The sequence below is a fragment of the Peromyscus californicus genome, unplaced genomic scaffold (genome assembly GCF_007827085.1).
Source record: "Peromyscus californicus insignis strain IS unplaced genomic scaffold, ASM782708v3 Scaffold_21__1_contigs__length_65335640, whole genome shotgun sequence".
Classification (NCBI taxonomy): Eukaryota; Metazoa; Chordata; class Mammalia; order Rodentia; family Cricetidae; genus Peromyscus; species Peromyscus californicus.
The window spans coordinates 56,980,706-57,005,082 of record NW_026294514.1 but is presented as its reverse complement, the minus strand read 5'-3'; the positions used below and the strand labels follow the sequence as shown (position 1 = coordinate 57,005,082).

Genomic DNA, 24,377 nt, shown 5'->3' with positions numbered 1-24,377 from the left:
TACTGTGTGCTCTGTCAGAGCTCACCTCCCCTTGCAGAATTAGTCCCACACTGTACCTTCCCTATAAGCCTCCAGTGTCCATTCTGCAGCAGCCAACAAGTACACCCTCAGAGCATCCTGCAGAAGCAGGATGCAGGCAGCCCCCCACTGATCCAGCAGGACCCAGGGCTTATTAAGGCCCTGAGAATCCACGGACCTGTTCAGTGTGCAGAGTTCTGGTGATTGTCAGAGCCCAGCTGGGAGGGATCTGGGTCCACTCCTGCCCTTGGCTCTGACAGAACAAGGGCCCAATCTTTTTCCCAGGTGCCCACCACCCTGCTCTGGAGTCTGCTCCTTCAGGAGATTCCACACAAGGAGCGTGTTCCTCCAAGAACAATAACGACTACGTGGAGTTAAGTCTCAAACAGCCTCCGGTAGCTGCCTGTGACCACTGGGACAAATTTAGTGGAGACAGAAGGATGCTGGCTTCATGGGGGGTGGGGGGGAGCTGTGCACCTCTCTTTATAGCAGGCCGCCTTCTGGAGCTGACTGCCTTTGAATGTTTAAGTGTTAATGTTGCAGACAGTGGCAAGGGTGGGTGTGTTGAATGCAGGAGCATGTGACCTCACTCTAGGGGCTGAAACACCCAATTCATAAAAAGTGAGGTCATAATGCAGCAAGAGACTCTCATATGATCAAGCTGCCCTGCGTGCTTTGCATGGAGGAAGATTCCCCAGACACAGAAAGGCCAGAGTCTGAGTGTGACCCATCCTGAGCCTGGCTCCCTCAGCTCACTGGTGGCTGGCTGATCTTGCCTCAGCTGGCTTGAGCTTCTTAAGGGTATGGAATTGGCCCTGTCTTGGTGAAATCGGTGATCGAAGAACTTGAAAATGGGTTCCCCATGAATGAGGGACAATCTCAGCCCATTCCTTCAGAACTGAGTGTCCTCGACTCTCAGAATCCCCTTGCTCTATATGGCAACCCGTCACCCATGTGTGCCCTCCCAGGCAGACCTGCTGCTCAGCTCCTTAGACATCCCTGCCTCCCTCTGCCCTGTGGCCCTTGCTCTACACCAACATGCCCTGCTGAAAAGCATACCTGTGATGACCAGGGGCCCAGTAAGTGGTGTGCAGGAGGCTTGCAGGTGCTTCTGGGTGTATGTACAGCCTCGGGGAGCTGGTCTGTCAGACAGTGCTCATAGGAGGCCCCTGAACATGCAGAAGGGAGGATGCTGCTTTGGTGTAGATGGGATGTGGAAGGATCTGCTAAGGAAAATGAACCATTTTTGTCTCACACCCTATCCATTCACCTGCACAAGTCCCCTGAGCTTCAGGGAGGAGAAGGATCCTCCCTCTGAGGACCTGGGTTTCCCAGCCATGCCAGCCTTTACCTTCCCCTCTTCTCCACACACCCACTTTCTCCTGCACCCCTTGTTGAAGGGCCTTACAAAAAGCCAGGATGTAGGGACTTTTCAGGCTCTGGGACCTGTCCCACTCCATGGCCAGGTCATTGTCTTGGATGAACTCAGCCCTGTGGTGTGGCTTGAGGGCCTGGAGTTCCAGTCCCTCTGCAGTTCAGGGGCCCACCTGCACCGACTGGCCTTCTCAAAACCGCTGAGGCCATCAAACAGAAAGGAGGCTGGAAAAGGCATCGTCATGATTTTCTACTTTACGGCTGTGGCCTCAACAGAAACAAAACCCCGGTGTCCCTCGCTGTGCCAGGATGCCCTGCCTCACAGAACAGACAGTCCTTGGGAAGCATGGAGGAGCTGAAGCCTGTTGCTTCATTCAAGCCTCCCTAGGCTCCCACTGGCCTTGTGACTGAGTGTCGCCTCTTTCTGCTCTGCCCTGCCTCCCAACTAGGAGCTAATGGCCTGTAAAAACACTCAGACCCCAGAGCTACACTCCTGCAGGAGCAGAGTGCTACAACCTCCAGCCTGCTTTTTGCTTTGTGGTGAGGGGGTTGTGGGGGTCTGTTTGGAATACTGGGAGGTAAGAACTCAATTTTGACAGTCCTCCAAGGACAAAGGTTTTTCGAAAACAAAATATAACCATGGTTTCTGAGTTGCTCTGCCAGAGAGCTGGGGCACCCAGGATCGGATTTCCTAAGCCAGGTGTGGCCCTCCAGGATGGACTGCTCAGGCAAAGACACCAGCCAGTCAGTGAATGCCAGGCTTTCACAGGAAGCAGGCAACTTCCAACACTGGTCGTTCTAGCTGAGAATGAGAGGGGTATAGGCATTCCTTCCGTGTTCTTTCTCCTTTGCTCTGCTAATTCTAGAAACTTGAGCAAGGGCTTGGAGCTGCTGAGTCTCCACTCTATAGGATTTCTTTGCTTGTTAAGTTGGGTTGTGGGGCTGAATTTGCAAACCGGGGCCTTAAGTGTGCTAGGCAAGTGCCACACACACACACACACATACACACACACACACACACACACACACACACACACACACACACACACACCCGCTGAGCTATACTTCAGCCTCCACTGTCAGCATGCTCACTGGAGCAGTGTTGAAAGTGCCTAGGAGAGATCTGGGGGGGTCACTGGCTCCTAATTTATTGTCTGGACTGTGTGGCAGCTCTGACCTTTTTCTCCTGTGGAAATGCCCTGTGAATAGTATGTACTCCTATGTTTTAGGAGTACAGGTCTGCACATACAGGGGAATCCATATAGAGTGGGGATCTGTGCACACAGCAGGAACTGTGCACAATGGAGATCCATGTTCACAGTGCGTGCTGTGTACAGTGGAGCTATACAAAGACAAGGATCTGTGTGCATAATGGGAGCTGTGCACACATAGGAATCTGTGCACGTGGGGATTCGCGCACATATGGAAATCAATGCACACAGTGAGAGTCGTGCACACATGAAGATCCATACACACAGCATGAGCTGTGTACACACAAGGATGTGTGCACACATAGGACTCCATGCTCACAATGGGAGTTCTGCACACACAGAGTTCTATGCACTCAAAGATCCGTGCACACAGGGCATCCACACACAGGGTGGGTGCTTTGCGCTCGGTGGGAGCAGCAGAGCCCCAGGGTCACATACCGGCTCTTTTTTTTCCATTTGACTCACTTCTAAAATTCTCTGCTGATTTAAAATCCACTCCTGCTTGCTTCTGCAGCTGTGGGTCCCTGGGGAGCCAGGCTGGCTTACTTGACATTAAACAGGAAAAATCAGGAGAGAAAAGACAGAATGGGAAGGGAGGGAGGAGAAAGGACGCAGAGCTATATGCACCTCGAGACAGAGACAGAGACTGCCCTGTGGCTTTCAGCACTCCTCAGCCCCTAATTCCAGCAGAGCCAGAAGGTGTGGGATTTTGAAGACATATCAGGGAAAACATTTAGCACTTGAGACAAAGAATTTTCTAGAGGCCTGGCTGGGAAGGAGCCCTAAGCCCATGGAGGGAGCTGGATAAGATGTATTCCTGGCTCCAGGGGCATTTGAGTGGGCCTGGGGCAGGGGCGGGGGAGAGAGACATGGATTCTCCGCCTTGCCTTTGGAGGTAGTAGGCTGAGGGGCTTGTTGTTTCTGCCTTCCCAGCTGTGAGATGCACATAACTGTGGCTGTTCTTCCCCCTTTGCATCTGCAGGACTCCGGTGATTGACGGCTGATAAGGCTGGCATCTCTGGTTTCAGTCTGTCTCACCCAGAATTAACTGCCTTCAGCCCCTCCCTCCACTGCCCTGCTTATCTGACCCCCTCCCAGCCACTTCCCTCCTCTCAGGAGTCTTAGGGTGAAGCTGGGCAGCCTAGCTCCTCCCTAGAAGGAAGGTACTGTGTATACTCACAGTGCTTGGGGGAAGATGTGGGGCCTTGCCTTCATCAGTCACCTATGTATCCTCACCACTGCCCTGGGGTCCTGCTATCCAGGGATCCCTTCAGGTCTCCTTGCTTTCTGCTGCTGAAGTGAGATCTTATGGCCCCCCCAGTCAGAGGGGTGGGAGGTTCCACGCAGGCCAAGAGCACCCCTGCACATTACCTGGTATCCATACTGACCTTCGAAGCTGGCTTCTGAAACTGCCCTCCCTATCCATGCTAAGGATGCTGAGGGTTAAGTTCAAAACAAGATGCAAGGCCTGGAATGACTCATGAGCAGACGTAACAGTGGCAGTTCCATTGCTCAGGCCCCAGGACAAAGCCGGGGCCAGGGGATGGACAGGTCCTTCTGTCTGTTTGGGTGCTGGGATATATGGCTGAGGTTAAGATAATAGAAATGTCCTCTGATAAGAGGGGCCCCTTCCCCCAGTGCTAGCAAAGTGAAAAGAAGTGGGCTCTCAGCAGACAGCTCAGTCCTCCCTGAGGAAGAGCCCCATGTCTGAGCTGCTCATACCAGGACATTTTCCTCCCCACCCATCATTTAGCAAGTCCGTCTAGCTTCCTGGGACAGCAGGGGTGAAGCCAAAGAGAGGCTAGGAGCTTGTCTGTAGGGGCCATGTACCACGAAGATGGCCTTAGAGGCACACCTTCCCTGGGGACCACATTTCCTTACTCTTTGCTCCTGGAAGTCTGCAGATCTGGCCCAAATCATGCAGATGGGCAGAGGCTAAGGCATTAGAGCCAGACTGTGCCCTCTCTCTCCAGGTCTTCATGGCCTGGTCTTCAGGGCAGTGCCCGCTTCCTGCCTCATATCATGGGTTCTCTGTCCTGGGATATGGCAGGGCTCCATGGAGTCAGGAGCCCAGCTCCCCTGGCTATGGCTACTTCCAGGGACTTACATGGTGCCCCACCACACCCCAGACCATTGTTAACTGACTTGGCCTGTTCCCTGCAGTGAATGGAGGAGAATGAAGATATGGCTCCTGGAGATTTAGAGACACCTCAGTCTCGGTTCGAGATTGGTACTTATGACTGTGCCACTAGTCACCTCCCAGTGCTTTGAGCTTCACCTGCTCGCACAGTGTGTAGGCATCGAGGTCTGTGTACTGTGCCTCCCTGCCACCTTTGGAATTTAGTATCAGTTGAGAGTCCATCAGCATTATCGAGAATGGTGCCATGGACTCACTGCTGGGGTCCTTGGGAATCCAGCAAGCCACACAGTGAACCCCACTGAGTGCTCTGGGGGCTTCCTGGGATTGTGTCATAGAGGGGGCTGATCTGTGGCTCTTAAAACTGCACTTGGGGTTTCAGCCTAGAGGTCACATCATTGGAGGTTTCCCCATGAAGACAAACATGCAGTGAGCTTCATCCTACGCAACAGAATGGTCCCCACATGCTAATTCCTGTGCAGACGGTGGCGTAGCTCTTCCTAGGGCTGATTGTGTCTTCGACCACACAATACCCTAAACTCCAGGTAGACTATTTAAGGAGAAAGTGTTTTCTTTCCAAAACCTTCAAACATGTTAAAATGCCCTCCATGGTTCTCTCCTCACAGTACCAGGCTTGCAGGAGAATTCTAATTCTCAGAAGCTGTAGGAGTACAAGTGATGAGGACCTGCCTGCGCCTATGCTGTTCTCTCTTCCCATCATGAGCTCACCTTATCGTGCACCCCAAGCATGCTTCTGGGCTCTCTTCTGATTGTCAGGGTGTGAGGTGTCTGGGAGACTCTGTTCTAATGTGATGAACATTTGGCCAGTCGGACAATGACTGTAAGATGGAGAATGAGGAGATGGTCAGGGAAGGGGGAGTAGGGATGTGAGGTGGGAAGAGGTGAGTGTTTGTGCTCTGATGCCAGAAAGAACAGTCACACAGAAATCCTTAATGCTGTTTCTACAGCCTCACCCCATCTTAGTGAGGTTTCTATTGCTGTGAAGAGACATCTTGACTGGCAACTTTTATAAAGGAAAACATTTAGTTGGGGCTTCCTTACAGTTTCAGAGGTTTAGTCCATTATCATCATTTGGGGAAGCAAGGCAGTGTGCAGGCAGCTATGGTGCTGGAGAGGTAACTGGGAGTTCTATATCTTGATCTGCAGATAGCAGGAAGTGAACTATATTCCACACTGGGCATAGCCTGAGCATATTGGACCTCAAAGTCCACCCCTACAGTAACACGCCTCCTCCAACAAGGCCACACCTCCTAATAGTACCACTTTCTATAGGCCAAGCATTCAAGCACATGAGTCTATGGGAGCCGTACTTATTCAAACTACCAAAACCCCACTACCACAGCAGTGACCAAAGAAGGCAGAGAGAAAGCTGGCATATGCTGTTAATTGCCCTGGAAGACTTGGAATAGAGTGAATATGTCAAGGGATCTCAGAATATTCTTGAACATAGCTGTCTAGTCAAAGGAGAGGGTGTCTGGAACATGTGAAATTTAGCACAAGGCCAATCCATTTAAGCTACCTCTAATTTTCTTGTATGGACAAAGGAGGCCTGTTCATCAAACCCTGGGACTATCAACAATGACTGTAGCCCTCCAAACAGAACAAGCCTCCTGAAGTCACACGAGCGACACCAACATTATTTTGGATGAGCATAGGTGACCCGTCCCATGAGGATGGCGAGAACACAGAGCGCCTCCCAGCCCAGCTGTAACTGCTTTCTGCTCTTCCCCTCTTCCCTAGCATCTTGATGAAGCAGGGGTGAGGCCTGAAGAGTCCCCCACCATCTCAACACACACAGGGCACTGTTAGCAGGCCAAGAACCAATGGCTAGAGAGGTCATTGACCCCTGGGGAGAACCTACCACCATTATTCTGCTAAGGAGACATCGTTTTAAACCACTTTTAATGGCTTATCACTTTACACATAGATTAGTGCATCCCTCAACCCTCATCAGAGAAGTTTCTTACTCTCGTAGATGGTTATTAACACAGAGAACCAAAACTGGTCGAAGTGCAGAGAATTAAGAGGCAGTGGCGTTCTCAGCCCTAAATGAGACATCTGTGTCACACCCGTCCTCTCAAGGCTTGTGGATCATTGTGGGAGTGGGGTGGGAGACGGAAGATTGTAAGAGCCAGGGGCGGTAGATGGTGATGAGGAAACTCTGTTTCCAGATGCAGCAGGGCAGTTGCACTCATTCACAGCAGTTGAGACAGGACAAGACCTGCACAGACTCAAGTCAAGCAAAGCTCCCAGCACAGAGAGGCGAGGTGGGCATGAAGCCACTTCCCTCACTGAGGACATATTGGCAGTTGATAGGGACTGATAGGGTCATTTTTTTTTAAGGTGTGGCCTGTGGCAGGTTGACCGTGCTCAGAGATAACTACAAATCCAAGACTATTTAGGCAACACAGATTAGACTCATGAACTTTTGCTCTGTTTTATTTTTAAGACATAATGCTGGGTGGACAGGGAAAGGGGGAGCATGTGGGAGGAGCTTGGGGAAGGTGTGAATATGACCAAAACACAACATATAAAATTTGCAAAAAAAAAATGCCGGGCGGTGGTGGCGCACGCCTTTAATCCCAGCACTCGGGAGGCAGAGGCAGGCGGATCTCTGTGAGTTCGAGGCCAGCCTGGTCTACAGCGTGAGATCCAGGAAAGGTGCAAAGCTACACAGAGAAACCCTGTCTCGAAAAACCAAAAAAAAAAAAAAAAAAAAAAAAATTTGCAAAAAAAAAAAAAACTGGTTTAAAACTGATAAAAATTAAAAAGAAAGATTAACAAAACATAAATGTCACTGTACCATCTTTCTGGGATTTTTGTCTCTATTATCACATAACTTTCATGAATGTTTTAATAATTATGAGTTTTTTTCAGGGCTCATTAAGTGTCCTTCTGCCACACCTCTTTTAACACCTGGGGCTCCCCCAGACATGATTCGGCCATATGAGTTTGCAGGAATAAAACCCTGACATTTGGCAGAGGTTACTCTAAGTCAGTGGATCTCAGCCTTCCTCATGCTGGGACCCTTTTACTACAGTTCCATAGGCTGTGGTGACCTCCAACCACAAAATTATTTTGTTTCTACTTCATAAGTGTAATTTTGCTACTGTTTTGAATCATAATGTGAATATCTGATATTCAGGATATATGTTACACAACCTCAAAGAGGTCGAGACCCACAGGTTGAGAACCACCGTTTAACTTATTTTGACAGTACTTCAAATTCTGTCTACAAATTACTTTTTCTATTTTATACAGACCTGTGTTTGAAACTTAGCACTTGTAGATCCATGGAACACCCACAAGTTAAATTTCTTCTTCCGACTCCTTGGACCCCCTGATGTTGGGTGGGGCCATGTGACTGGTTCCAACCAACAAGCCTTGGGAGGAAGTGGTACCAGTATTTCCTGGCTAAAGCGTGGGAGAACTGGAGTGTGTCACTCTGATGGCTCTTGCTGCCCTAAGCTCCTGAAAAAATGACTCATGGTGAAGCCATAAGATGTTGGAGTCCCCCCTGAGCCCCACCCTGACTGTGTAGATAGAGCAGGACTGTGCCAACCCCAATAAGCCAGAATTGGAAGAATGCGGCACTAAGCCTCCAGATTCGGGGCCTTGTTTGTTGTTGCGGTGAGGCCTAATGCATGCTGACAGAATCGCATTGCTTCGAGGGAAAGCAATCCCAGAATGTCTTGTCTTTCCTGAAAAATCTTCTGTCGGTACGCTCCCTTTGTGAGATGCGTGTGCTCCCGGAGAGCGGAATAAAGTGAGCTGTTTAAGACCCACGCCCCAGGAGCTCAGCTGTGGAAGGCACTGCTCACTATAGTTTTCACAAAATATAAAACTCTGCCAGGGTTCGGCCAGGACTTTATGTGAGCGCTGGACGTGGCTTTGGGGGATCAGATTTCCTTAAAGTCACACAGATTAGAAGGCTGAAAAGCTTCAGTTGTCTTGCACTTTCCATAAGCATTATTTCAAGTTTTTATCTGTGGTTCAAATTTATTACCTTATTTTCAGAGTCCTGCCTCGGGTGAGGGTTTTGTTGGTTTTTTTTTTCCCCTCTTGGTTTACTTTCATCCTTTTTATTTGATTGCAGGGCAGTGTTTTGTTTAAACTGAATTCAACCTGAATTCTTTAAAGCCGCACAGGACATCTGCATCACGTCTATTTACTGACCAAGCTTGATTAAAGAGAACCTGGGAGGGAAGGTGGATTTTTGGATCAAGGCCTTAAAGTAGATGGTGGAACTCGCTTATAAAATTGACATTAAAACCATTTTGCATATTCATGGGGTCTGTCTTGGCAAAAGAATTGGCTATGGGATGTTAAGATGGAGTTTAGCTCTTAATTAAAAGCTTTTAATGGGCAGTTAGGACAGGGTTGGTTCTGACGTAGAGCATCAGCCCTGGTTTTGTCAGAAAGTTTGTAGCAAACATTTGGATTCTGCAGGTAGTGCCTCAGCTCTGTTGGTTCCAAGGTCTTGTTTGATATTTCAGGCCCTGAGCTTTGCTAGAATGCCGGTAAAAGTCGTCTCAGGCTTCCAAACTTAGGAATATTGTCTGTCTCAATAGGAAAGAATGTAAGGACTTGTTTGTGGATCTAAGAGTCCCATAAATGACTTCCCAGGCCAAGTCCATCGGAGACAAAGAAACTGGAGGTGTTCTTACACGTGAAGTGGCCGTTCATGCTCTTCAAACACCCAGTCCCTCCTTGGGCATGTCCACACACTGCACCGTCCACGCTGCAGCTGGCTCCCGTGCCGGGGGATCCTTCTCCTAGCAGCAGACCTGTGGATGTCCCTGGAGTCCCAGAGGGGCAGAAAGAGGAGGGATGTGGAAGCCAGCCAAGAAGAGGCACTGGGTCTGACTGGCTGACTCCGTTCCCTGTATGCACACTGACATCCTGGTGGTGAACTAGTCAGGACCATGTGAGTTTAAAATCCCTGCCCAACCCATGAACTCAGTAAATAACAACTAGAGTAAACCTGAGGTACAAGTTGCCCTTTTCAGAGAAGAAATGTGTGTGTGTGTGTGTGTGTGTGTGTGCCATGCATACATATGCAAGTCTATAGGTGTGCATGTGTGAGTGTGTGTATGTAAATATGTGTCTACATGTGTGTGCACATATATGTGTGTGCATGCATGTGTGTTACACATGCCTTTACACATGGTGTTTCATATATATGTGTGCATACATACAACACATTTATATATATTTATACATACATATACGCATGTACATGTTGGCTATAAACAAATTCTAGCAATCTAGGATTGGAAACATTTGTAAGTGATTTTGTCTGTCCTGAGCATGTATAGACCTTTCACTAAACCATACAGCATTAACAGCCACATACACTGCACTTACATCATAGTAGGGTCCTATGCCGTCAAGAGGTGATGCAAAGTCTATGGCACGCTCTGTTTTTTTTCTTCAAAGCAGAGACCTCTTTTTACAAGTCTACAGGAGGATGTGTGTGTATTCTGAAAATACTGTTTCATTTCTTGTGAGGGACTTAAGTGCCCACAAATGTTGGTATTCTCTGGGGGTCCTGGGATACCTAAGGATGATTCTATGTGTCAAGCATGTGTGGTACCAAGGCATGAAGGTCCTATGGCTTGTTCTTTCACAGACAACTTCTCCCTCTCAGTTCCTGCTTTCTGGGCCTAGAAAAGACTGCTATGCTTGTTTTGTGGCCAATGTTTGCTACTGAGTGATGGCTTTCAGAGAAGATTCTGCTGGCACTCGGACAGCTGTGGTCTGATATATCACCTGGGAGGAATAGGTACCTAAAATCCCAGAGAAGCCAATATATGTGACCTGGGGCAGCACTCTTCCTTCATGGGCTGGTGGCCTCATTTGTTAATAACTGCTCTGGAACTCATGGGTCTGGTACAAAACTCTTAACCTGCAGAGAGCCCCAACCATGTGCCAGATGTCTTCTCCTCACCTGCTGGGAGGGTTGCATTGCCCACTTTATAAAGGAGGCAGGGAGTGCACAGGGAGACATCCCAGCCTGTCCCTGAGGTACCTGGCCTGTAGGAGTGGAGAGATGCCTACATGGAAGTGGCCCCAACTCAGCCTGTGTCTCCACGGAGGCCCCAGGGAGGGCGAGCCCACCCCTATACATACCATTAAGTAAGATGCATGAAGGAAATACTGACAGAAATGCTGTAGGGGTGAAGTCAACCCTCAGTGCAGGGGGACATCCTGGGCAAAAGCCTATGTGGTCTCCTCATGGGTCCAGGGAGGCAAGACCACCAAGGATGTCATTTGCTGGGTCAGTAGGCTAGCTGTCACTCTTGTGACCGTATCTGCAGTTTTTGAGGAATGATCACCCCGAAAGCCATATCCACAGAGCCAGGAAGGTGCTCCAGGATCTGACACTAAGGACATAGGGTGTATTGCTTGCTGTTAGCAAGTACATGTAGAAACCAGGACGCCCTGCATCCCATAGTCCATAATTGGTTCCCACGGAGGTGTTCTTCTCTAGAAATAGTACCAGAGATGTGTACATATGTGTTACCATGTCACTTCTACTTAGGAAAAAAAATCACTGTATAGGAAAATACAGAACAATTGTTTTCTTATTCAAAAAACACTTGGAAAGCAAAATAAATGTGTGAAACTTATTTCAACAGCTCACCACTTATGAATGTGGGGTTTTAATGCAGGAATATTAATTTAAAATTTTAGCAATTATGAACACATTTCTGGACCTCTCTACTTCACACAAGTGGTCTGAGGTGACAGGGCATCTGCCCAGGGAAATCGTCGCAGAGTCCTTTCCCAATTCTCCTGACTCAGTGTCTCTGAGCACTGCGTGAGGATTGCTGGATACCTGCTTCCACCTCCCTGCTCTTTACCCCTCCACTCGGTTGATGGGGCTGTGCACTGACCTGAAGAACCTTATGTTAAAATGCGGGCCCCCAACGCCTGCTTGGTGAGAGCGTTGCATGCCTTCAACCAAATGAAGTAAGGGCCTGACATACAAAAAGGACCAACTGGTCCACTGCCGGGGTCTGGATACATTCTCCTTTGCTCCCTGCATGTGGAGACTATTCCTAAGTCATCTCCCCTTCTCTGATCCTCCCCTCAACCCCTTACAGTCCAGCCTTTGGTCCTCTCTTATCTCGTACTGCTGGCCCAGTCCTCTTACCCACCTTACCTCCTACAAGGATGCTCATTACCAGACCCTTCTCTCAGCTTGCTCTGTGAATTCCATCCTAGGCAGGAAGCATAAGCTGCAGAATTGGACCCCAGAGGCCCAGGTTTGAATCCTAGCACAGTAAGTTATCCAGCTTTCATATGGATGATTTTATTTCTCTCTCTTCCAAGGGCCTGCTTTGGAAGCTGAGCTACTCCTGTGTGAGATAAACAATGTGGCCTCTGTGACTACCCCCAATGGCCCTGTTGAGTCTGTGTCCCCAATCTTCTGGTCCATTGAGGGATCCCTCGTCATTGAGGTGCATCTCTTCTGACCAGCCTTAGCTCCACAATGCATATCCAATATGTCTGCAACACTCACCCCTGTCTCCATGTTGTCACATAGGGTCCCATGTGTCTCTGGCTCCTCCCCGAAGTGACACTGCCCCCCCCCACCCCCGATCCGCACCCTCACCTGCTTGGCTGGATCTCATTTCTCTTTCTGGACCCTTCTTGCCCTGTTCCCAGATAGTGCTAAGGCTTTTCAAGAACTTGCACTGCTTTGCCGGAACTGTTTGTGTATTGACTGTACTTCATACCACAGCGCTGCAGTCCTGAGTAACTTACATGGCCACTTCGTTAGGACACTTAAGGCATGTTTGCTGTCATGATTTGTTGTACTGTCTGTCCCCAAAGTGAGCAGCGAATTGGTTCAGGGCAGTCCCAGATGTGGTCATCTCTGCGTGCTGCAAGCATGCAGGCATCCTTCAGATTCCATTGAGCTGGTGCTGTGGTGGGGGCAAGCAGGTGTTCCTTGGCTCCATCTGAGTGCATTTGCTAAGTTAACACCCCAGCGTTTGTGCTTACATGTCAGGCACCTTGCATGTGAAGTAGTGTTCCCAGCCAAGACTTGAGTTCTGGCTGCCCGTCTTAGCCCACCTGTGTCCTGTGTTCTCTCTGTCTCTGAGATGACAATGTTTGACTAGATGGTCCCTGAAGGAGCCTCTGTCACCACCAGGCTGGGATGGGGCAGTTTTTCATTCTCCTTTCTCTCCCACGGGCTTTCTGTGGGAGCTGATTCAGTGACATCTGAGGAAGTCATAAGTCACTGGTGAAGTAGTTCCTGGATATGGAAGCCGTGGGGCTTGGAAAGGGGTCAGCTCCTCTCTGGTCATCTGGCTGGCTCATTGTGGCTCTGAGGCTGAGGAATGTCCTTTGCAGCCTCTCAGTGGCCTATGAGGAAGAAAAGTCAGGTGTCACTGAGCAGGAGGCTGCCAGTAAAACTGGGATGTGGCAGCTCCCACCAGATGGACAAAGCGACAGGGTTAGCTCCTGGGATGTGGGGTCATCAGTAGGTGGGGGGGTAGAGAATGATCCTGCAGTGGCGCTGGGTGAAGGCAAACCTCACCCTTCTCTGGTTGTTTTTGGACCATGTGTTTGGACTATTCCCAAAAGTCAGCCTGGAGTCCCCAAAGGAGAGAGCCAATGAGAAAGTGAGTGGAAATGAGAACAAGGGATGAGGGGAGGGGGTCCTCTTTGTCACACATGACAAGCCCAGGACGTACGCATGTGTGGATCATGGTGCTAGAGAGAGATGTGTGGATCATAGTGCTAGAGAGAGGTAGAGGGGGGAAGACCGCTCTGGCCATCTTTGCCCACCTCCACCCTAGCCCTTTCCACAAATGGCTCACCTGTGTGGGTTCAAAAGTGCCAGGATACTGTCACCCAGAGATAGCCAGAGAACACAGTGGCTTCACCCTCATGGGCACACTGGGGTCACCCTTCCCAAGGCCACCCCAGCTGCAGCAGAATCAGAGCAGCAGATCTCAAAGCAGCAATACGTTCTGAGCCCCACCCTGAACCTGGGAGGGTTGTGGACAACACCATCCCGCCCTGGGACTCTGGGAACTTCACGCAGGCAGGAGAAGACGGAATATCATCCACGGGTCATTACAGGGAGGCAGAGATGTCTGATGTCCTAGGGAGTTAAAGGACCCCTTCTGCTACCAGGACAGCTCCTGTCTCTGCTCTGGCTTCCTTTGTAGAGCCCAGTGGCTAGTGTCACAGCCTCCTCATTGTCTGATGAGATACACAGCCAAGCTCTGGCCCAGCTCTCTAGAAACAGGGTCCAGAAGCCCACAAAGGAGACCACACAGTCACTGCTTCAGGTAGGCGAGCGCTACAATAGCCCTTTGAAGGGTAGGACCCTCCTGTGAGGGGCCCGGGCACAGCCACCCAGAGGAAACTATAAAAACAAATGAATCCCAGAAGGCCTGTTGCTTTGCAATTTTCATTTGCCTCAGAGAAAGAACAGCCTGTCTCTCTCGCTCCTCCACGGCCCCACTGACATCCTTCATCCCATAGAAGTGCTCCCCACCCCCATCTTCAAACTCCTCAGGAAGGTCTCGTTCAGCCACTGTTCCATTTCAGAAGCTCATTCAGTCTGCTGGTGGGCCAGGTTTTTGAGGCCAGTCTGATGGCTCTGTGCTTTGCCTGTATGACCTTGTCACCACCCAAGTCACCCAGAAGGTGCTCAGAGATACATATTGTCTGGGAGGGAGAGGCCCAACTGTTACACACCCAACATTTATCCTGTAGGTCTCCACTGGCCACTCCCACCCAGCACCTAGCACCTAGCACCTATCACCCAGTTTCTAGTACCCAGCACCCAGCAAGGGAGCTGGATCGTCACTCCTAACTTGCCAGAGCCCTGAGACTCCAGGTTAACCTGGCTTGTGACTCTCGCGAGGCGGCCTCTTTGTCTACAGTTCCACATTATCTGTGACCTGACCTGCCTTACTCTGAGCTGAGCTGGCTGCGAGGATCTGGAATGGAAGAAGATCCTGCCTTCAGAAGCAAAACATGCTGCTTCCTCCCTGGCTGTGCACGTGCGTTTGTCAAAAAGACAGCTTTCTGGGGGAGGCAGCGACAGGGGTGAGTGTGTGTGGAGCTCGGGGCTGGCAGCAGGCCTGGGGCTGCCCAGAGCTGGTCCCCCTCAGAGGCCCAGCACTCTCCTTGAAGCTCCTACCAGTGGGAAATGAAGCCTTCCAGCTAAGTGAGGTGACTCGGTGCTTATCTCCAGCATCTTGGTGCACGCATTTATAGATGGGTGACCACTGAGGGTGGCCAGCGGTGTCCACTGCACGGCCCACATGGGGCTGTCCTGAGAAATCCATGGCCTGTACGTCTAGGATCCTTGAGACTGGCTGGTACAATCTCAGGATGGGGGCCACAGCGGGGCCAGGCCCAGATATACCCGCACTCTTGCTTCGCCACTGCTCTGGCCTTCTGTGTGATATGGGATGTCTCAGTCTAACCTGTGTGACATGGGCTGTCTCAGTCTCAGTTTACCTCTGAACAGGGCTGGGCTGCTACTGGATGTGAACAGCCAAACTGCGCATGCTCAAAAGCAGCCCAGAAGAGCTGAGAACTTCCATCTTTGCAGGTGGGGGTCTGAGATCCCAAGTGACAGCTGAGAGGCTCCTGGGTCACTCACACTCTGAGTAGCAGAATCCAAACCCAGGCAGCTCACTATGGCTCACACATGCCAGCACAGACTCCTGGTCTTGGGGCCTTGGAGGCCCCCTCAGGTGGTGGGGGATGGGGCTAGCTTGTGGGCAGGGCCAGCAGTGTCTTCTCTCAGCCTAGTAATGTCAGCCTGGTCTTCACCAACTGTCCTTCTGTAGTAGGTGATGGTTGAGTTTTCTGCAGCTCCTTTTGTCTCCCTACAACATGGAGTATGAGGTCAGAAGACGGGATTTGTGTCCACAGCTCTACCTCAAGCATGAAGCTGCCACTGGCACAGTCAAGCTTGTCTTTCCCCCGTTACTCATGCCTCTACCCAAGCTGTTCTCAGCCCACCCTGGTCCAGGCCTACCGTTCTCCTGTGATAGGAAGCCACTGCTCACCAGGCATGGTGGGAGGCCCTGTTCTAGGCTCTGGGAGCTGCTAAGTCCTCTCTAGTCTCTTCACTGTGCCCCTCTCTCAACCGCTACCAAGTGCAAACCAGAGGCTGTTGGCAGGTGTCTTGGTTACTGTTCTGGTGCTGTGATGAAACACCACGGCCAAGACAACTCTTAGAGGAAAGCATTTAACTGGGGACTTGTTTACAGTTTCATAGTCCATGGTCATCGTGATGGGAAGCAGACCAGCATGGCATTGGAGCAGTAGCTGAGAGCTTTACATCCTGATCCACAAGCAGTAGGCAGAAAGGGAGAAGGAGAAGGAGAGAGAGTAGGAGAGAGAGAGAGAGAAAGAGAGAGAAAGAGAGAGAGAGAGAGAGAGAGAGAGAGAGAGAGAGAGAGAGAGAGAGGATCTGGCATGAGCTTTTGAAACATCAAAGCCCACACCCAGTGACACACCTTCTCCAACAAAGGCCACACCTCCTAATCCTTCCCAAACAGTTCCACCAAGGAGGAGGGTCAAACATAGGAACCATTCTCATTCAAACTACCACAGCTGGTGTAGGGCCCCAGCTAGGGAAGGAGATAGCCTCCCCACTCCAGACTTTCACCGTCATGGCAACATGGCCAGCCTGAGCACTGACAGGAAATGTCCCCATGACCCTCAGAACTCCCACACAGTAGAGCCAATCATTACTCCTGCTTAGTGTCTTTGCCCAGAGAAGGTGAACTACATCCCCAAGGCCTCTCCACTCTTGGGTAGATGCTGGGGTTTAGCCCAGGGTCTGGCTGTAGAGCTTACACCCTATCTCGATGGAGGTACTTCCACTGCTCCCCCTTCCTCAGGTCCCGTGGCTTGCTATTTATTCTGAATTACAGAATTTAATATTTGTGGTCATTTGGAATTGATTCTTAAAAACACCACTGAGGCTGACACTTGTAATCCTGGCATTTGGAAGACTGAGGTAGGAGGAGCTACGTGCTGAGACCCTACCTCCAACAAAAGCAACAAAAGCCCAGCTTGGTTTGCTGATGTCTTGGGATTTTCATTCAGATGCACGGGTGAGTGTTTCACCCTTTGGTTCTTGTACCATTGCACTGGTGTCTGGCTCTGTTGCTGTTTTGTGGCAGGGAGGCTGTAACTGAATGAGTACAGAGTGAAGATGGGAAATCTCCATGATATCAACCAAAAATGGCTCTAAAATAAACAGGCATGAATTAAAAAAAAAAAGCCAGGAAATGTACCCTCTTTCTGAAATTGTTGAAGTCACAAAAGTAGCAGCTACTGTCCTTTGGCGTCTGTTAATCCACTGTGAACCAGGGTTAGCTGTTCACATGGGTCCATCAGACTTTTGGTAAGTGGTCATTTAGCTGGCAGTTAGTCCTGGGTCCACTCTGCTTTCCTGAGTTTTTCAGTTTGGTAGATAGAGTATTGCAACAATTAAGAGACCGGCCTTCTGGGAGTGGTGGCTCACACTTGTAATCCCAGGACTTGGCATGCAGGAAGCTTGCAAATTTCAGGGCAGCCCGGCAATGCTATAATGGGGATGGGGCAGCTCACAGATGGACCACCCACCCCGAGCACCTGCTCACGGCATTTCCTGCTGCAACCTCTCAAAGACGCAATCAGTGTTGCCAGCACCCACAGGTATCCCAACCCAAGAGGCGGCTCCAGAGCCTGTCAGTCTCCAGCTCAGCCCACAACGACTCTACAGCTCCCCTGTCTTCCCCGCCTTCCATTTAGCAGTGGGGGTACACGTACTGTCTCTTGTCACACTTGTGGTGGCAGAAGCTGGACACCAAGCAGGTTCCCGTCGATCCCATAGCTGAGACTTCCAGCCTCCCTGGTGCCTTCCTTTTCCCGTCCAGACTGAACTTCTAGAATCGTTGTCAGCTAGGGGACACAGTTGGAAAGCCACTATGAGTCTTACTGGCCTGGTTCCTTTTTGTGTCCGAATTCCCACAGGTTTCTTCTTAGTCTTGGAATCCAGAAGTTTCTCTGTGGCCTGGTTCAGTTTTCCTTCCAGACCCAAGTCCCCCTTTAATCTGAAGGCTTTGTTATTTGTTGGCTGAGAGGATATTCCTGATCTCTCTTCTCAATGGCTGACACCCGTCTCCAGGGCAGGGAGGCTTCCCAGCAGTGTCTGACCTCAGGACTTCCTCCTCAATGTCTACTTTCCTATTCATGACCTCCTTGATTAAAATCACTTCACCCCTAAGCTTTGTGGGGCTTCCAAGAGTCTTTTTTGATAGTTTCCAACCTGCTCTTTCTCTTTCAGAGCAGACCACCTCCCTCCCTGGGGCCACTTAGCAGGTGCTCCTCACGGAAGCACCCATGCGCATGATGTGTCGTCTCCGGTAGTTTCTTGCTTAGACCGATGATGTTGTTTGCTTTCTGTCTCCAGCCACCCATTGGTGGTTGGTGTGGGCAGCTCGGAAGTTGTGTCCAGACGCATCCAGGATGGGAAGGGCCCCAGCTGGAAGACAGGGCTCTCTAGATGCCCAAACGGTCCCCAAGTGGGATGAACAATGGGACCCGTGTGAGCTGATGGCACCCTAGCTTCTACCCAGCCGGCCACTTCTCCAACCTCTGCAGAACCGGAATCAGGAGTTGAGAGGGTCGCGGCTTTAGGGACAGCAGGGTGTTATGTGGGAGATGGAAGCAGGGCCGCAGGAGCAGACTGGCAGGGGCTGAGCCATCTGAGTAAACTGGAAGGCCTCGAGGTCCAGTGGAGCCAGAAGTTCTCATTCTAGGGGCAAAGGGGTCAGTTAACACCTTAACCCTGGATTTCCTTGTGCTGTAGATGATGGCCACACCCATGGTTGTGGTCACTTCCTCTTCCACCTCTTGGGGCACCACATGAGAAACCCAGAGATGTGTTGTGTGCATATGTGTGTGTATGCATGCATGTGTGTGTTTATTCCTGTGTATGTACATATGTATGTGTGCATATGTGTATATGTGTGCTTATGCATGTGTGTGCATGTGAGTATACATGTGTGTACACATGCATGTGTATGCATGCATGTGTATGTATGTGTATGCTTATGCATGTGTGTATACATGTGTGTATGTGCATGTGTGTGCATATGTGTATGCATGCATGCATGTGTGTGTGTGCATGTGATGTGCACATGCACACAGTGTGCTCTTTCTGACAGTTCAGCTAAGTCTCCATTGCAGCAGCATCTGGCCTGTGCTTTCCTTGAGACAGTTTTCAGTGTCTAGTTTATATACGTGTTTCTTCCGCTGCCAGACTCTCTGATTCATCTCAGCCTTTTCAGCGACCAGCGCCATTCCTTGCACATGCCAGACACTCAGTACACGCTGGGAGGTGATGGGTGTGCGTGTGGAAGGAAGAAAGAGCGGGGGAGAGAGGGAGGATGGAAGGGCAGACATGGACAGACAGACACTCAGAGCCAGCGTGGCGTGCCTTCCTTCGGCCAGCACGAGGTACCGGGTGATCTGGTTCGGGGCCCACTGAGGTCTCAGTCCAGCTGTGGCAACTCGGCAGCCGGCTCGGGCCACGCAGAGCCGGAGTGAGCCACAGGAGGCCCATGCACGGGGCCGGGTAGCCCTTCAGTGGCAAGGCCGTCTTGAGCCCAGATGTTTTACATTTGCCCGTGTCTACAGATGTGTGGGGTCAAGGTGACATCAGGGGGTTAGGCGGGGAGGCTCTTAGTCAAGAAGACTGATGGACCTGCCGCTTGCCTCGGCCTGAGACCCGGGCCCCTGCGGCAGATGAAGCCAACCCCAAAACCTGCCCTGTTGGGACAGCCCCTGCCACTCTGTGCTTTCTGTGGACTATCCTGTGCTTCCCCTGGCGGGCCGGCTCGGCTCAGATATCAAAAGCTGTTTAATTATTTCCTCCCACTGAGGAAGGCTTCCATTTAGCTCCCTCCCCCATCCCCCATTAATTATCTAATTATAACCACATTCTCCAATAGAGCAGCCTTTGACTCTCTGCCCGGGACCACTTAAAAAGGCTTAAATATTTGGAGTACTCTGAACTTGAAAAAAAGGAGGTGGAAGGGAGGAAGAGGGAGCAAGCAAGCATACGTGCGTGTGTGTGTGTGTGTGTGTGTGTGTGTGTGTGTGTGTGTGTGTGTCTGTGTGTGTCTGTGTCTGTGTGTGTTTGTGTGTGTGTGTGTGCCCAATTTTAGGGAAAATTTAAGACTTTCTAGATTGTTGTCATGGTTCCAGAAGGGGAAAGCATTTGGGAGCTTTGAAAAGCCCCTCACAGAGTTCAGGCCTTGGGCAGAGTATGGCTGGATGTCTGAGACGCAGGCGTGGCAGTGTGGCGGCTGCCCTGGAGGACGGCTCAGACGTGGCTGTCCTCACCTTCGTGGCTTCATCCCCCACCTGGATGATACTTTCTGCATGGACTAGTGTTTCCTCCTCACACTGTGGACCACGTGGCACCAACGTGACCCTGGATAAATGGCCACCCCCTCATTCTGACCAGCGTCTAACCGTCTCCCCTCACATCAGTGAGCTCCAGGTGGGCACACGCGAGTGGCAGAGACCTGTTGTCGAAACCGCCAGAGTCCTCAAGGACTTTCCATCCTCAGCACAGGTGCCATTCCCCAGAGAACGGCCGCTCTGTCCTGTCGTCTGTCTATGCTCCCTCCCTCCCAGGTGTTTGGCTCCAGGTCAGCCTTCCCTAAGGGAGGATAGGCTGTTTCTGCACAGAGCACCCAGTGTGTTTCAGGTGTGCATGTGTGTGCATATATGTGTGCACATGTATGTCCATATGTGTGTGTGTATGTATGTTTGTATGTATGTATGTATGTATGTATGTGTAAGTGTATTGCCTCACAGGTCATGGGCGTGTGGCATGGGAATACAGCCTCTCTCTATGAACATGACATTTGACATGCTGTCCATATCTGAATGCTACCGGAAGTGGCACCAGCAGAGGCTGTGCTAGGTGACACCCAGGAGGCTCCCACACCAGAGTCGAGTTCAAAAGCTGCTCTAGCGTCGGGTCTCATTGGCTCCATCCTCACTGGCTCACATGACTTAAACTCAGTTGTATGACCTCGTGGTCGTGGAAAAGTATAGCTCAGTGACGGCTGAGGGAGTGAGAAACCAACACAGTATACACTACACACCTCACTGTACACATGTCACACGTGCCCACTCTACACATACTAAGCAACATCACACATACTTATACACACACATATCACACACCACACATACACTATACACACACGTCACATGCCACACACACACACACCATACACACATATCCCACATCACACACACTAGATACATACATCACATACCACACACTATATACACACACTACACACAACACTACACTATACACACACATCACATACCACATGCACTATACACACACCACACATACACTATACACACATCACACATACATACACTGCACATGCCACACACACTAAACACATATCACACACCACACATACAGTATACACACACATATCACACACCACACATACACTATACACACAAATCAGATGCCATATACATACCACACATATACTATATACACACATCACATACCACACACACCCACACATATCACATACCACACACACTATACACACACCACACATACACATACACATCACACACCACATACACTATACACATATCACACACCACACATACACTATACACACACATCACATGTCACACACATGCCACACATACACTATATACACACATCACACACCACACACTATACACATATCGCACACCACACATACAGTATACACACACACACAATTTTCTCCACACATCCTGTACACACATGTATGTCCCACACCATGCACAAAGGCATGTAAATGAGTTCTGGGCCTATGCAGATGTTGAAGCTATGGTAGGGGTCTGTTTATACTTTAGGGGAAAGGGTTGAAATGCTGATACGATTTTTTTTACACGTTAACGCAACATCTTGGGACCCTATCGTTATTTCCAAAGCATAAATATGGGTTCCCAAGAATTTGCAAAGAGAATTCTGTCTGCCTTTGACAGCTGCCCCCAGCTGTCTTCCTGCATCGTTGCCCCGAGGCTCTGGGGCGCCGCCACTGACGTCCCGACGAGCAGAGAGCAGCCTTCCCAGGGCCTCTGCACCCACTCAGCTTCTGGTGGGGGAGAAGTCGGAAATTGGTACAAATGACACAGATCCAGCTCTCCGTCCCTGAAGCCTCAGGGTCCCCCGGAGAAAGGCCACATTTCCCCAAATGCTGAGTGCTGCCACATCTCACCCAATCTCCTTCTTTTTCAGACCCACCTGCACGCCTCGGCGTAAGTGGAACTGGATGCATCTGCGGCTCTGACTTTTGACATCTGGAAAACCTTGTGGCCCGGCATACCCCCAGCGCCCCAGCACTCCAGCTGAGAGTTCAGAGGGGACAGCAGACCCGGGTTCACATCCTTCTCAGAGATGCCCCATGGGATGGGCACCAGCTGTCCTGCCAGTGACTTCTGTGGCCTCATCTCCTTATCATTGGATCATTCTCCTGGGTTTTGGTTTGGGGGAATCTTTCTGGAAAGTTCTAGATTCAGAAGTGCATCTGTAAGGATATATTGGATTGTATTTCCCTCTAAGTGCCTTTTTTAATGTATATTTTTAAATAAAACAGAAATGCATTCTTGTAGAACCTGTTTAAACTGGACCAAGGCTCTCAGAACAAGAACCCAAGACCCCTCCCGCCCCAGACCTCCCGTGACTGTTTCAAGGAAGCCTGGAATTCTTGCCCGCACACTCCTGCTCTTTATTTCTCCATGGCCTGCTCAGCGAGCCATTTTTTATATTCCCTGTTCAGTGTATATGTTGCTTATTTGTTTATTTATTGAGATATTTTACCAGCTAAGTGACCGCCACGCGCTGTGTATAATGCTCCACACCCGGGAACAATAAAGAGACCCGCACAGCCCTCCGCTGCCCCTCTGTTCTCATCTCTATGCCTGGAAGCTGAGTGGGTTACAGAAATGAAATATCTTGTTGCTCTAAAGGGGACGAGAAAGGGCGAGAGGCATACATTTGATTCTCCACACATTACTAGTTGTAGACATGTCTAGAAGCCAGCAAGGTTAATGTGCGTTAATGCCAGTGTGCAGACCTGGGCCTAGGAACCAAAGTGTGTTGATTTCAGTCACTGTGACAGACAAACAAACAAACAAACCAAAACAAAAATGGGAAACGACTTGAAAGACAAAATACCTGCTTTGGTTTACGGTTTCAGACGTTTCAGTTTGTGACGGACTCACTGGCTCCATTGCTTTTGTGTCTGTGGCAAAACTGTAAACTATGGTGGGGAGCCTGTGGTGGGAAACTGCCCATCTCACAGTGTTTGGTGGTCTGGAAGCAGAGCAGAGGGGGGGTGTCAGGAACCCACCTTCCTGGCCAAGTTCACAGCCAGGGAACAGCAAAATCTCCACACTGCCTTTCCATGTGGCTTACAGAGTCTCCTTCCTGGGACAGCAGGAGTCTGCCAGGGTACACATCCTTTGTCCTACCAGAGCCCTGTTGTACCTACTCTGTGTCACCAGAGGCGGCTAGGGACATGGCCGACATGTGGGTGTGTGTATATACACATCTTCATTTTATACAAGACTGTAAGGATAAAGAAGTTGGCGATGACCCAGGGGCTGGCTGTGGCGTGTGGAGTCAGAGACATCTGTATGATGTTCAGGTTCTGTTGTGGGTGGTTGCACACACAGCTTGGGTGAGTTGTCTTACAGGAAAGAGTTCAATCCAGTTAGCAGGGGTTTCAAATCCTGACACCGTCTAGCTTGTTCTAAGTCCAGTGAAGTTTCCAGATAGTGCCTACAAAGCTAAAGATACAGAAGGATGCCACCACCCATGCAGCAAGACACAGAGGCGAGGCTGGTGCAGTGACCTGAGAGGTCCCTGGTGACCACAGGACAGACAACAGAGAGCAGAGGCCACAAGGATGAGGCCAGAAGGCAGCAATGGCCCAAGGCAAGAAGCAGGTCACACGCCATGTGTGGGATGATCCCTTTGTTTGTGGACACCACCTATGAGATATAGGGTGCAGGGGGTAGAGATCCTTAGGGGGAGGAGCAGGAATGGGGGGTCGCAAGGGCAGGCTGGCAGTGTGGAAGCCAGCAGAAGCATGGGATGGCTGTGGGGACTGACGGTGGGACTGGGGGGCTGGGGTGTGATAGGAGGCTTCCTTCTCAAGATTTGATCTCCAGAAGGCTGGGTGAGTGGATAAAAGGAGGGTCTTGCAGGAAGCTTCATGGGGGTCAGCCTCTGCTCCTGAGGTTCCTTGAAGCGAGATCAGTACAGAGACTTCCACATCAGCCCCCACGGCCCACTACCACCTGCAGTAAATAGGCAGGTATGTGTGTACATGTGTGTGGGTGCACATGTGTGTACATGTGTGCAAACATGTTTGTGTGTGTACGTGTGTGTACACATGTTCGTGTGTGTCTATGTGTGTGCATCCATATGTTTATATGTGTGTGTACATGTGTATGTACACACGTGTGTGTGTCTGTGTGTGCCTGTGTGTATGTCCATGCATGTAGAAGCCAGAGGTTTGGTGGTT

The 24,377-nt window shown here is 50.3% G+C and overlaps 1 protein-coding gene across 1 annotated transcript in view; it reads left to right on the top strand.

Annotated features, from left to right (window-relative positions):
• Twist2 (twist family bHLH transcription factor 2) overlaps window positions 1-22,672 on the top strand; it is a 51,412-nt gene extending 28,740 nt beyond the window's left edge. The window contains exon 2 of the mRNA XM_052749290.1: window positions 22,085-22,672. The gene's annotated coding sequence lies outside the window, so the exon portion shown is untranslated. The remainder of the gene's footprint in view (window positions 1-22,084) is intronic.
• Window positions 22,673-24,377: the final 1,705 nt, after the last annotated feature.